Genomic DNA, 12,183 nt, shown 5'->3' with positions numbered 1-12,183 from the left:
ATGCTCTATTAGCCTTGTATCAACAATCACTCTGTTCTTGTGAATTCTTATTACAAAACACATAAGATTCATATGCACATATTTTCTCAAACATAGTCATTTCTCTTAGTGACCAAACTCAGGCAGTGTACTCAGTTACCAAGATCTTGCTCATGTTCTCTCTCCACTCAGGGGTACTTCCCTATCTTCCCTCTAACTAAGGGCATTTGTAGGTATCTAAAAGTAAACAAGCTGGAACTCACCAAGATTAGATTCCTTAAAAATTTCTTATAAAATACAGAGAATCTATTCAGGACATAAAATTGGAGCTTCCTGGGCTCCTGAACTTACTTCAACAATTTGGAATTTATGTGATAGTGTCCTACAGATTGTTTATGCATCAGAAATTCATGCTCATCCCAGAAGGAAGTTCTTCAGTAATATTTATGCTTTAAATGGCTCTAGCAGGAGCTCAGCCATGGACAGCAATAGCCAAGGTATAAAGATCAACAAGCACATTTACTTTCCATCTCTGTCTATGAACAGATATAGCCTGCAGGAAAAAAATTGCTATGAATAAAATTTACAAACTTATTAAAACATTCACATTTCCCCAAGATAATTTTATTCCAAGCATTATAACTGGCATTTGACCATTTACCTCCAAAGATTTCTACTTATAGTTTATTAACCTAATAACTTGCAGCAACCTGAGAGTATTGGTTGCTCTATTAGAAATCATTTCATTTCTAATTCCCTACTAGGTCATTTTCTGTAATTGAAAACATCTAAACTCACCAAACACTCAAGTTTGTATAATGGGATTTTTTTCATAATTTTTAGCTATTTAGATATAACTGATATATAAATTATCGTACACATTTCATGTCCAGATTTTCATGAAACTGGACATTTGCATACTCATGAGGCCATGACTTAAGAAATAAAATATATCCATTGCTTCTAAAAACTTCCTTGTGTTCTTTTGTGGATTTTGACCTTTTCTTGTTTTTTTTTTTGTAAGAATATATAACATGAAATCTTCCCTCTTAAAATATGTTAAAATATACAATGTTGTTTTTAATTTAGGTACTGTACATTAGATCTCTAGATCTCATTCATTCTGGCTTACAGAACTGATACCCACTGAAAGACAATTGCCCATTTCTCAATCCCTTCTCCCAGTTCCTGACAACCACCCTGCTCTTCTCTGTCTGTATGCATTTGACTATTTCAGTTAATTCCTATAAGTCCTTCTGAGATTAGCTTATATCACTTATCAAAATGTCCACCAAGTTTACTCATGTTTTCAGAAATGGCTTTGTCTTTCTTTTTGACAGGGAGGGGTTACTGGGGATTGAACCCAGAAGCAGTTTACCACTGAACTACACCCCCAGTCCTTTTTAAAATTTTAATTTTATTTTGAGACTGGGTCTCATTAAGTTGCTCAGGGTTTCACTATGCTGCTGAGGCTGGCCTCAAACTTGTTATCCCTCTGTTTCAGCCCCCTTCCATTGTATGTATACTACATACATGTATTTTTTTCTGCATTTATCTCATCAAAGTACATTTGGGTTGCTTCCATACCTTTCCCATTGTGCTTCAATAAATATTGGGGTTCATATACGTCTTCAAGATCTCTAATGATCAGTCATTTGGGATTTGGCTATACTTATATGAAAGTATAAATCAGTGGTGAATGGAAAGCTCTAAAATTCAGAAGTATGTGGAAATTAAACATAATATTATTAAACAATAAATAAAGAAGAAATCAAAAAGGAAATAAAAACAACTATCTTGTGACAACTGAGAGTAACAACACATAATACCAAAATGTATTGGATGCAGCAAGATTAGTACTGAGAGAAGTTTGTAGTAACAAATGTTTGCATGAAGGAAAAAGTAAAGAATTCGAATTAACAATCTAACTTTATACTACAAAAAAACTAAAAGAAGAACAAACTATGCTCAAATTTAGTAAGAGGAAGGAAGTAATAAATGTTAAAGTAGAAATTAATGGAATAGAAACTAAAAAAATGATTTAGTCAATGAAATGAGTTGACTTTTTAGAAACGATAAAACTGACAATTTTTTGAGGAAAAATGAATACTCCAATAAAATTAGAAATGAAAGAAGAGACATTACACCTGATACCACAGAAATACAAAGAATCATAAGAGAATACTATGAACATTTATATGTCAACAAATTGGATAGCCTAGGAGAAAAGGATAAATTTCTAGAAACATACCCCCTGCAAAGAATGAATCAGAAAGAAAAGAAAATATGAACAGACTAAACTTGAATAAGGAGATTTAGTCATCAAAACCATTCCAATGGAAAAAAGTCTAGTACCATATGTTTCTGTTGTTGAATTCTACCAAACATTTTAAGAATTGATTTAAATCCTTCTCAAAAATATATTTTTAAAAATTTTGTATGTAAGAAATTTAGGCTTACAACTAAATTCCAGTAAAAAAATAAAAATCTAAAAGGGAGTTTAAAAATCATTGTTTCTTTTAAGGGAACAAAACAAGTTCCTCTCCTACTTTGAAAGTAACCTCACCCCCAGACTATTTAGAATCCAGTTATCAGTGATTATTTGATCCGCCTTATTTGCAAAATGTGACATCCATTTCATCTCTCTAGCCACTCAAGAAAATATGTCCCCTTCATTTAAAGACAGGTAACAGATACATTTTCTATATTACATTCATTCATATGATACAGGCTATGAGACGTGCTATGTTGCTTGCCTGGCTTAATAAAGCTGGAAAAATTCAGGTGAAAAGCAGAGTGCTGTACTTGGGTATTGATGTTTATTAAATCCATTGCACTCTTCCTTCAACATGTGTTGTTCACAGATTAGTCTCCAACAAAACTGTCCTCTTCACATCCAATTGGAGTACACAATGAGACAATCTAGACCAGAATTTGATTCATCACATTTTTCACAGCGGATAACATTTTCTTTTGCTTTCAATAAATGCAATAAATAGATAAAAGTTTTTTGGAAGGATATGCTAATTTCCACAAAAATGCAGCAGACAGCATGTTCCATAGAACATTGAGGGTATCCATATCTGAAACACTGGGATCCTGTTGTTAGCCAAAGCACCTTGCACAGTGCTGCACAGAACTAGTTCTCAGTGAAAGTTGGCGAAATTGAACATTATACACTGCAACTCACCTCACCACACTTTTTGAAAACCACACCATGATATAGGAAAAACTATAGGATTGAGAGTCAGCATGTCCACATTTGAGTGTAAGCTCTTATATTTACCAGTGGAGTTTCCGGAAAAGTCACTAACCCTCACAGTCTAAATTCTCTCTTCTGTAAAGAACTAAAATGATTTTCTAACAAAATTATTAGGAGACTCAAAACATAAAAATAAAATAAGTGTTTTGTAAAGTATAACATCAAAATACTCTTGAAAATAGGTAGAATATAAATAAAACATTATAAACTCACCAAGATTCAAATATTCTTATTAGTCTTACTACATAACTGATGTTTCTTTTCTGTTGTACCCTGGAATAAGCATTACTTCAAATAATAGCAGACTGGATTAAGGAACTGAGTGATAATGGCAACACAGAAGTATACTACAATTAAATAACATAGAAATATTCCTACATTAATCATTCATCTTCTCATTACAATGAGTTCATTTATTTCCCCTTTGCTTTATTGACAATTTTTCTGTGTAATTTACTTTCATTCTTAGAACATTAGTGTATAACAAGATAAAAGATTTCCACTCATTAGTGACTATGTACTGAATTATGAAGAAATCACGTTTTGATTATGTTGTGTTTAATATTTATTTTAATTAGTCTTGCAGATTTCACTATCATGATGATGGAAGAATGTAGGACAAAAGGAAAATGTTAATGAAACAATTTGAAAAGGGCCAAGGTTTGATAGCAATGAGGAACTGAATAATAAATAAGATTAAGGAATTACGGGTATAACTAATGCTTTGTAGCAAAAAGAACACATACTAGTAACAAAATGCATATTTAAAAACATACATGGCATCTCATTTTCCCTTTCATGTAAATGTAAACATAAGCACTTATTTAGGTTTGAACGAACCAAATCCATTATAGGTATGTTATCCTAATACCAAAACCAAAGATGCTTTCCTTAGAATCTATGACTAATCAAATATTGCTTGTAAATAAACACAGGCATGGAGCCACTGTGGCAAATCTCAAACAGCTTCTACATGTTGATCATATCTGAAAGCTACTTTATTGTTTAATGTATTTTCTAGAAATCATTTTTAAATACTGTTTATAAAATATTTCATTTTCACTATATAACTTCTGAAGAAATAACACCTATAATTATAATCATCTTTGAATTTGCTATGATTTAATATTTTCTTCAAAAATTATAGCTTCAGATTACTTGTGGCTGGTACCCTATTTTTATCTACTGTACTCCTTAACCTCTGCATTCAATTAATCACAAAGTTTTCCCACTTCCACCTACAGTGTTTTTCTACCTGTGCACAAAACTCTGCTTCTACTTTTATCACAGTTCTCAGTACAATGCATCCTCCAAAGTGCAGCTAGAGTAAATTAATCTTTCACCAACCCAAATCCCACTATCTCACCCCACCTCAAAGTTTCCTAGCAGTTGCCCATTGACCTCAAAATAATCCAGACTTTTTTCTAAAACTCTATTCTCCTGTTCTCTCTCCATTTCTTGTCAAACACTCCCAAGTCCTACCCACACTAACACATATTCCATGCATCATTAATTCTCCCAAGTTTCTCTAATGTATGCCTTCTGTCACCTAAAATACTTTCCTCTAGTTTTGTCAAGCTGACTCCTCAGTCTTCAGGTCACATCTCAGCTGTCACAGTCCCCTGGGGTGCTGAACTCTAGACCAGGTTCTTGGCCCTTAATACTCTTATCTCAATCCTACTTAGTCTGATTTGCCATTTTACCCCCAGTATACCAGAGAGACAATAAGATAGGCAGTTAACAAATGGGCATGAAAACTAAACCACGAAGAAATAAACATTTTGCTAGGCACACATTGGTTCATGCCTGTAATCCCAGCAGCTGGGGAGGCAGAGACAGGAGGAATGAGAGTTCAAAGCCAGTCTCAGCAATGGAGAGACACTAAGCAACTCAGTGAGAACCTGTCTCTAAATAAAATACAAAATAGTGTTGGGGATATGCTCAGTGGTCAAGTGCCTTTAACCCCGCCCCCCACAAAATAAAGAAAAAAATATTTTACAGAGATTCGGTGATGTTTGTCAATCAAAAGTAATGATTCTCATTACTTTTGTTGGGGAGGAGAAATTTAAAAATGTAAAGATAATTATTTCACATTATAAACTTAGTTTCTATATCCATTAGTCCAAGTTCAAATTGATCTTTGTTTTCAGTGCATTTTTTCCAATTAACTTAAAGAAAATGTCCCGGCAACAACTATGAATTTTTTGAAAAATATTTCCTTCAAACAATATTCCTGGTCTATGATTTAAACCAGAAAATTTATTACTCACTTCCTAAATTCACTGTTCTATTGGATTGCCGAAAGATAAAATAAAAGGAGATATATTGAAAAAAATTCTCAAGGTAAAAGGAAGCCTCTTTTTTATGAGAGAAATGGGTCATAAATTTTTTTAAATATGTAAGGAATTATTTTTAATGCTGAGGTAATGCAGTTAACATTTTGACAGAATTTTAGGGTCAAATGAACAATGAGAAAGCAAAATAGACGTGGTTCAATGGGACACTAAAAAAATGGAATATAAATTAGTGTTCTTCTGAGTCAAGAAGAAATATGTTGAAAGAAGCTTGAACCTTGAAATCAATCATGCAGACCGTTTCACTTGTGAATATCAAACATTTAAGGAATAATATACTACACAATATCATCCAGAAAACAGAAAAGAGGTATATTGTCCCAATACAAACATATATTATCATATATTACCCTATACCAAAACCAAAGATGTTTGAAATTAAACTACAGATCAGTATCCCTCATGAATATAGATGTTAGCAAGATATTAGGGACAAAAATCATCAAGCATTAGATAAGAAGGATCTAGGATCCAATTCTATTATTTATTGACTATGTATAACCTTGAAAGAAGAAAATATATTGAACCTTTGGTCCCCATTAATAAAATGGGAATATTAGTAACAAATCATCCTATGAAAATTTTGAGAAATGATATCCTTTCCTTTAAGTACATAACACAATATCTTGAACAAAGTGGAAATTCCTTCATTGGTGGTCAATATTATGGAATACTAGACTAGACAAGATCACTATGAATTATGGTGATGAGACCATTACTTTACCTCTTGTAAAAGTAATGGCTCATCTGGACATTGAAAGTGAGCAAATGTTGAGAAATTTATAGTACAGGTTGGGTAGGCTGAATTTATACTTTACTTGAACCTGTATTACGGAGCATTTATTATCTACTACTTTCTGCCATTGTTGTTTGTGAATAGCAGATTCCTTCTACTACATTGCAAATTTCTACATGGTGAACCAACTCTGCTAATTACTTGGCAACTAGAATATAGTAGACTCACAACACTTTGGCACTGTTATATTTAAATATCTGTGTGGGTGACTCCAAGAAAGAGTCTAACTGAAAATTGAGAAAAAAATTAAATAGTTTGGGTGAGGTTCTATTATAGAGAGCCTTCAAAGCTAGGCAAAATACATATACTCAGTTTATTAATTGTTTTTAAATAAACTCAAGCAACTGGTGATTTATACTGTAAAACTATTAAAATCTTCCCAAATTAACATGTAAATTTAAAGAAATTCTAAATAGATACCAATAAGATTTTTTCATGGATTAGAAGAAAAAAATCATAAATCACATTGAAGAAGAAATATGCAAGGATGGGTAGTAATTTTTAAAAGAAAAATACTGATAAAAGCATATGCAATTAGATATTAAAACTGGATGTAAAGTAAATATAATCAAACCCATTATGATATAGATAAATACAAGACTAGAATAGTCTAAAACCCAGACACAGACTTTAAACTGGACTACTTTAGTCACATTCTGGATGACTCTGAAAGTCAGGAACTAAAGAAAATTGTGTCAGCAGGCAGAATATCAGCTACATATTTCACTGTGCACTTTGTCTGAAAAGACAGATTACCTATGCTAAGGAGCTATACCAATTACTGGGCTGTGGCTAATGATCAGGGACTTGGAAAAAAAGTAAGATGAAAGACTTGTGACTAAGAACATTTGGGAGGAAATACTCAAAACACTTCCACAGTGGAGGAGATTGTAATAAACTGATACATTCACCCACTCCGGACAGGGGTTAGCCTCCTTTTTAGCGACCTAGTGCATGCTCAGTGGGCTTACAAACAAGGTGGGTGGTCACAGTGGCACAGACATAGAATATAAAGGGCATAATGCCAAGGAATTGCCTCATTAAGACTGATCTATCACCTTGGTCACATAGATTTTTGAAAGTGGTGGCTAACCCTTGTCACTCAGCGTGCTATCATGCTTCATTGAAATCAACCTGCTGGATGATGGCAAAATGACTAAATTAGACCCCTTCCATCATGAAAAATGTGATTACACCTCCTCATGGAATTAGACACTCATTATGCTTTTGCATTTTCTTTCCTTACTCATTGTGCTTATATCAGAACCACCATCTGTGGACTTACTAAATGCCTAATGCACCAACATTTTATCCCATGCAACACTACTTCTGTCAAACAAATGGCAAAAAATTCAGAGCAAAGTTCTAATGCCCATGAGATTTGCTGATCTTATTACCCAGTGACCTGGTAAAGACAATTATGTTCCCAAGCAGAAAACAAGAGACTACTGCTTTTACCAATTTTTAGTGACTACTTACTGTATATTTTAACACAGTTGTATACTGGAAAGAGATGCCTTAGATAAGAGATTTATTTATTCAGACCCATCTCAGAGACCCAATCTGTAATCTTCAATGTAAACCAAACCCTAAGAAGGATGGGAGTAAAGGAGAATTGATGCTACTGAGTACCTAACACATGCAAGGCAGTGTTAAATCTGTTTTACAGGTGAGAAAACAGGCTCAGGAAAGTTAAATAAGAGTAAGGATACATGCTTGAATAAAGATTAGAATACATGTAGTTTTTATTCTAAAGACTGTGATTTTCTAGAGTGCAATGTTGTAAGAAAGTTAAACAATCCCCCTAACTAAGAAATTTCTACAAACATTTAAAATGTACTAAAGAATAACACAAATTGTGTCTACTTCAAACAATGTTCAGTGTCTTTCAGAGTGGAAAAATCTCATTGTAGGAGGGTGTTGAGAATGAACACTTTCAGTAAATATCATGCTTACTTATGCCTTTGTCTGCTTAACTTGCTGTCTTCACTGCATATAAACGACATTAGAAAAAGAATGTTATCTTGCACACTGTTATAGATCCTCAAATGGTTCATGGCACTTGGCAAATATTCTATAGATATCTATTCTATTAATTAATTTATTAATAATTGAATACAACCTTCATCATGTCTATTCAACCTCCTCTCACCCTTTCATAGATCCCATCTTTCTATAAACTAAGGTTGAAGGAGTAACTGTCTCATGGGCTAAGTGTTTAAAAGACCAACTCATCTATCTGATTCTAGGCACTATTGAAGGACTTTCTGTTTTGATTAATGACTATACCTAGATATTTAGGAAAATGAATCTAGGACCAGGAGAAAACACTGAATATTATTAAGACCGTATTCCTCAGATCACTGTCCCTAGTAAGCTGTGAGATCTTCAGGAGGTAACTCAATGAGTTAGTGTTTGTATTTCCTCAGCTGTGGAAGGAATAGATTTACGAAGTTGATCTCTCAGACCACCTCTGCAATCTAAACTTCAATGACTGTAAGAATTAATTGTTCAATGCCTTTTCACATTTCAAAAGAGTGGGAAGACTAATTTAAAATTAGTTATGGAATAGGTCCTATTTACCTGCATATTACTTATAATTTCAACATATAATAATACATGTCATGTAAACATAAATAGGAAAATATAAAATAAAGTAGTAGAAAACATGCCATAAATTGAACTTCATTGACTAAGATAACTTTTCTTTTTTTCTGATTCTGTATTTTTCAGGCAGATGGTATGGTTTCCTTTAAAAAATTATCCCATAACAAAACTATTCAAAATGTTCAAATTTACCTTAAATATTTTGTAAGTAGAACTTATCATACAGTATCAGAAATCACAGTCTTTTGCATACATCTTAGAGAAGCAGATAACGCATTCACTTCTCTAGACAAAGCCTAATCACTATTATTACATTGTTAAACCAATAACCTTTAAAGGTCTATGGTATTCAATTTTCTTAAGCTAATTAAAAATACATAAGAGATATTTTGTTTTCACTGACTTTATAAAAATTTCCCTGATTAACATGCCAGATGCCACAGTTCTTCAAGCCTGACGAAGGCTCCCTGGAGCTAATGTCCTTTCAGCAGTTGTTGCCAGAGAACTGAAACAGATTGTGCAAGGCTGCATAACCATATGATTTTGCTCATATTGAGGAATTACTATTACAAGAAAAAGCAACCGTCTTGATACAAAATATAGTTTACAATAATACACTACCTGGATAATGCTGAATTTTCAATGCAGGTCAGTGCTATGGTGTTCCTTCATATTCCCCTTCTGAGACTTCTATTTCTATTCTTCCTTATATCTGTTATTGTCATGAAACAATAAAGCGCTACAGCAGCCATGCTGAAAGGAGAGATGCTCTGATTGGTACAGGTTGTGTTTGTGGGTATTATTAAATAAAAATGGGAAAAGAAGGAAAATTAAACTGCTGGAGCTACTTCATTTTTAAACTTGATTTTTATTTTCCTTTAGGTATCATATTTACTAATTCAGATTGTCATACACAATTATGAACAAGAGTCAGTCAGGGAAACGGCATGTTTACATCTATGCGCAGTGTGTTACTACAACCCAGTACACAGGGCCACCTGGGATAAAATGGTCAGCTGTGGAAGATACTGTTTATTTCCTCCCATTTCCATTCTCCCTTTGCTGCTTGTTAACAGAAGCATGATTTTAGCTGAGGAAACAATGTGACCTCCTAGTGATGAATACTGATAATCAATCATAATCACATTTTTCCTTGATTTCCCAACCTCCCTTGAAGCTGAGTAGATGAGGAGCGGAGCCTCTTATAGACTGCTGAAAGCTTTTTCTTTCCGAATAAATAATGTACCTAGCACAATCCTTTCACTTCAGTCATTAACCTGTAACATTTTTTTCTGTTAAAGAGAGAATAGGCAAGAGATCTCTCACAAAACTGTAAGGACACCGAATCTTATAATAGTAGAGTTTCTGAACCAATTAGAGCCACTGTATATTTCCAAGACTTATTATATTTAAAAAAAAAAAAGGAACCCTAGTCATTCACTGCTACAACCTGGATTTTCTACTAACTGCAGCCAAATACCTTCTTAATTCATATGCCAACTATTTAGAATTCCATCTCCTTTAGCCATTTTTGTTTAAAAAACGGCATCTCTTGCCTGTGTTAGCCATCTTCAGTTTTATTGCCTGCAATTTAATCCTTTTACCTATAATTCAAAACTCATCAATTCATGTCCCCCTTTAAAAACCTTTCAGTGGTTCCCCAATTCTGTTATAACAAAGTTTAAAATCTCCTCATAACCTGGATAATGGACCCGTGTCTCTAGTTTTATAAATTAATTTATTAATGTAAAGATTATTTATTCATTGCATATTTATTAAGGATCTAGTGAATATGGAGCCAGCAAAAATCCTACCTCTATGTAGTCTCCTCTTATCATAATTTCCCACTTTTGAATGGCCACAAGGCTGAACCTTGCTCTTGATCCAAGTTAGCAGCTCATCAGACTAGATTTAAATCATTTGGTATAGAAAATAATATGAAATAAATTTCTGGACTTCTAGATTCTGTAACTCAAATATTTCCAAAAAATCATTCTTATTTCATAAAAATTTCTATTACATACAAAGATACTCAGATTTATTCTTTGGTTCATTAAAATTATACAAGTGAGTATTATGGGCCAGCCTCCAATCCTCCGCTCTTAGGCTTTTTACTCAAGAGAAACCAATAGGTTTCATGCAGAATTATTCAATTGTTAACTCAATTAACTATAAATATCAGTTACCAAAGTTTGTCAGTAAATATAGTTGCTTTTAGAACTGACATTAGTAAATCAGTAGGATGAAAGCGTAAAGATGCCACTAATAACACATGTAATTAGAAGGTACAATCACAAACGTATTTTGATACTAATGGAAGCAAATAATTCACGGGAAAATGCACATTGGTAATGTCTCAGCTAACATTAAGCAGTCACAAAATGATACACACATCTAAAACATTTTTTTGTATGAGATAAAGTAACCAAAATTGACATTAACACATATGTTTTCAGCAGTTTAAAATAACTGCTTCACCCACATTCTTGCGCTTCAGATGATGCACAGTGGTAGCACACTATGACTTAAAGATTATTTTCTCTTACAAAGTTTATATAGAAATCTTCCAAAAATAAATTATTAATGCAAGAAACAAGTATATATCATTGTCTTAGTCACTTTAGGCTGCTGTGTCAAATATATAATAGAATGGGTGGCTTAAACAACATTCATTCTCTTAGTTCTGAAGGAGAAAAGCCTAAGTATAAAGTGATGGCAGATGTAGTGTCTGATGAGGGCCCAATTCCTGTTTGCAGATGGCTGCCTTTTCCTACTATCCTCCCATGGAGATAGAAGCTAGCTTTCTTCTTCTTCTCATATGGACACTAATCCAAACATGGGGGCTCCATGCTCATGATCTAATTATGTACCAAAGGCCCCACCTCCTAACACCATAACATTGGAGGTTAGGGTTTCAACATATGAGTTTGGTGGCAAACACAAACATGCAGTCCATAAGATTCATATATACGTATAGAAGAATCAAAATCTAAGGTATCCTATAGAAAAACTATAGAATATTAAGCAAATGTATATTAAAACTCATTTTGCATACACAAGAATAAATCCCATGCCTGTTCAGCAGCTTTATCCCTGAACAAATATGTATTGAGCATCAACCATAAGAACTATTTAAAAACTCACAATTTCTTAGATATTTACATGATGTTTTATAGTTGTAAAAC

This window comes from Urocitellus parryii, chromosome 5 (genome assembly GCF_045843805.1).
Source record: "Urocitellus parryii isolate mUroPar1 chromosome 5, mUroPar1.hap1, whole genome shotgun sequence".
Lineage (NCBI taxonomy): Eukaryota > Metazoa > Chordata > Mammalia > Rodentia > Sciuridae > Urocitellus > Urocitellus parryii.
The sequence above is the reverse complement of the archived record's forward strand: the minus strand, read 5'-3'. Positions refer to the sequence as shown.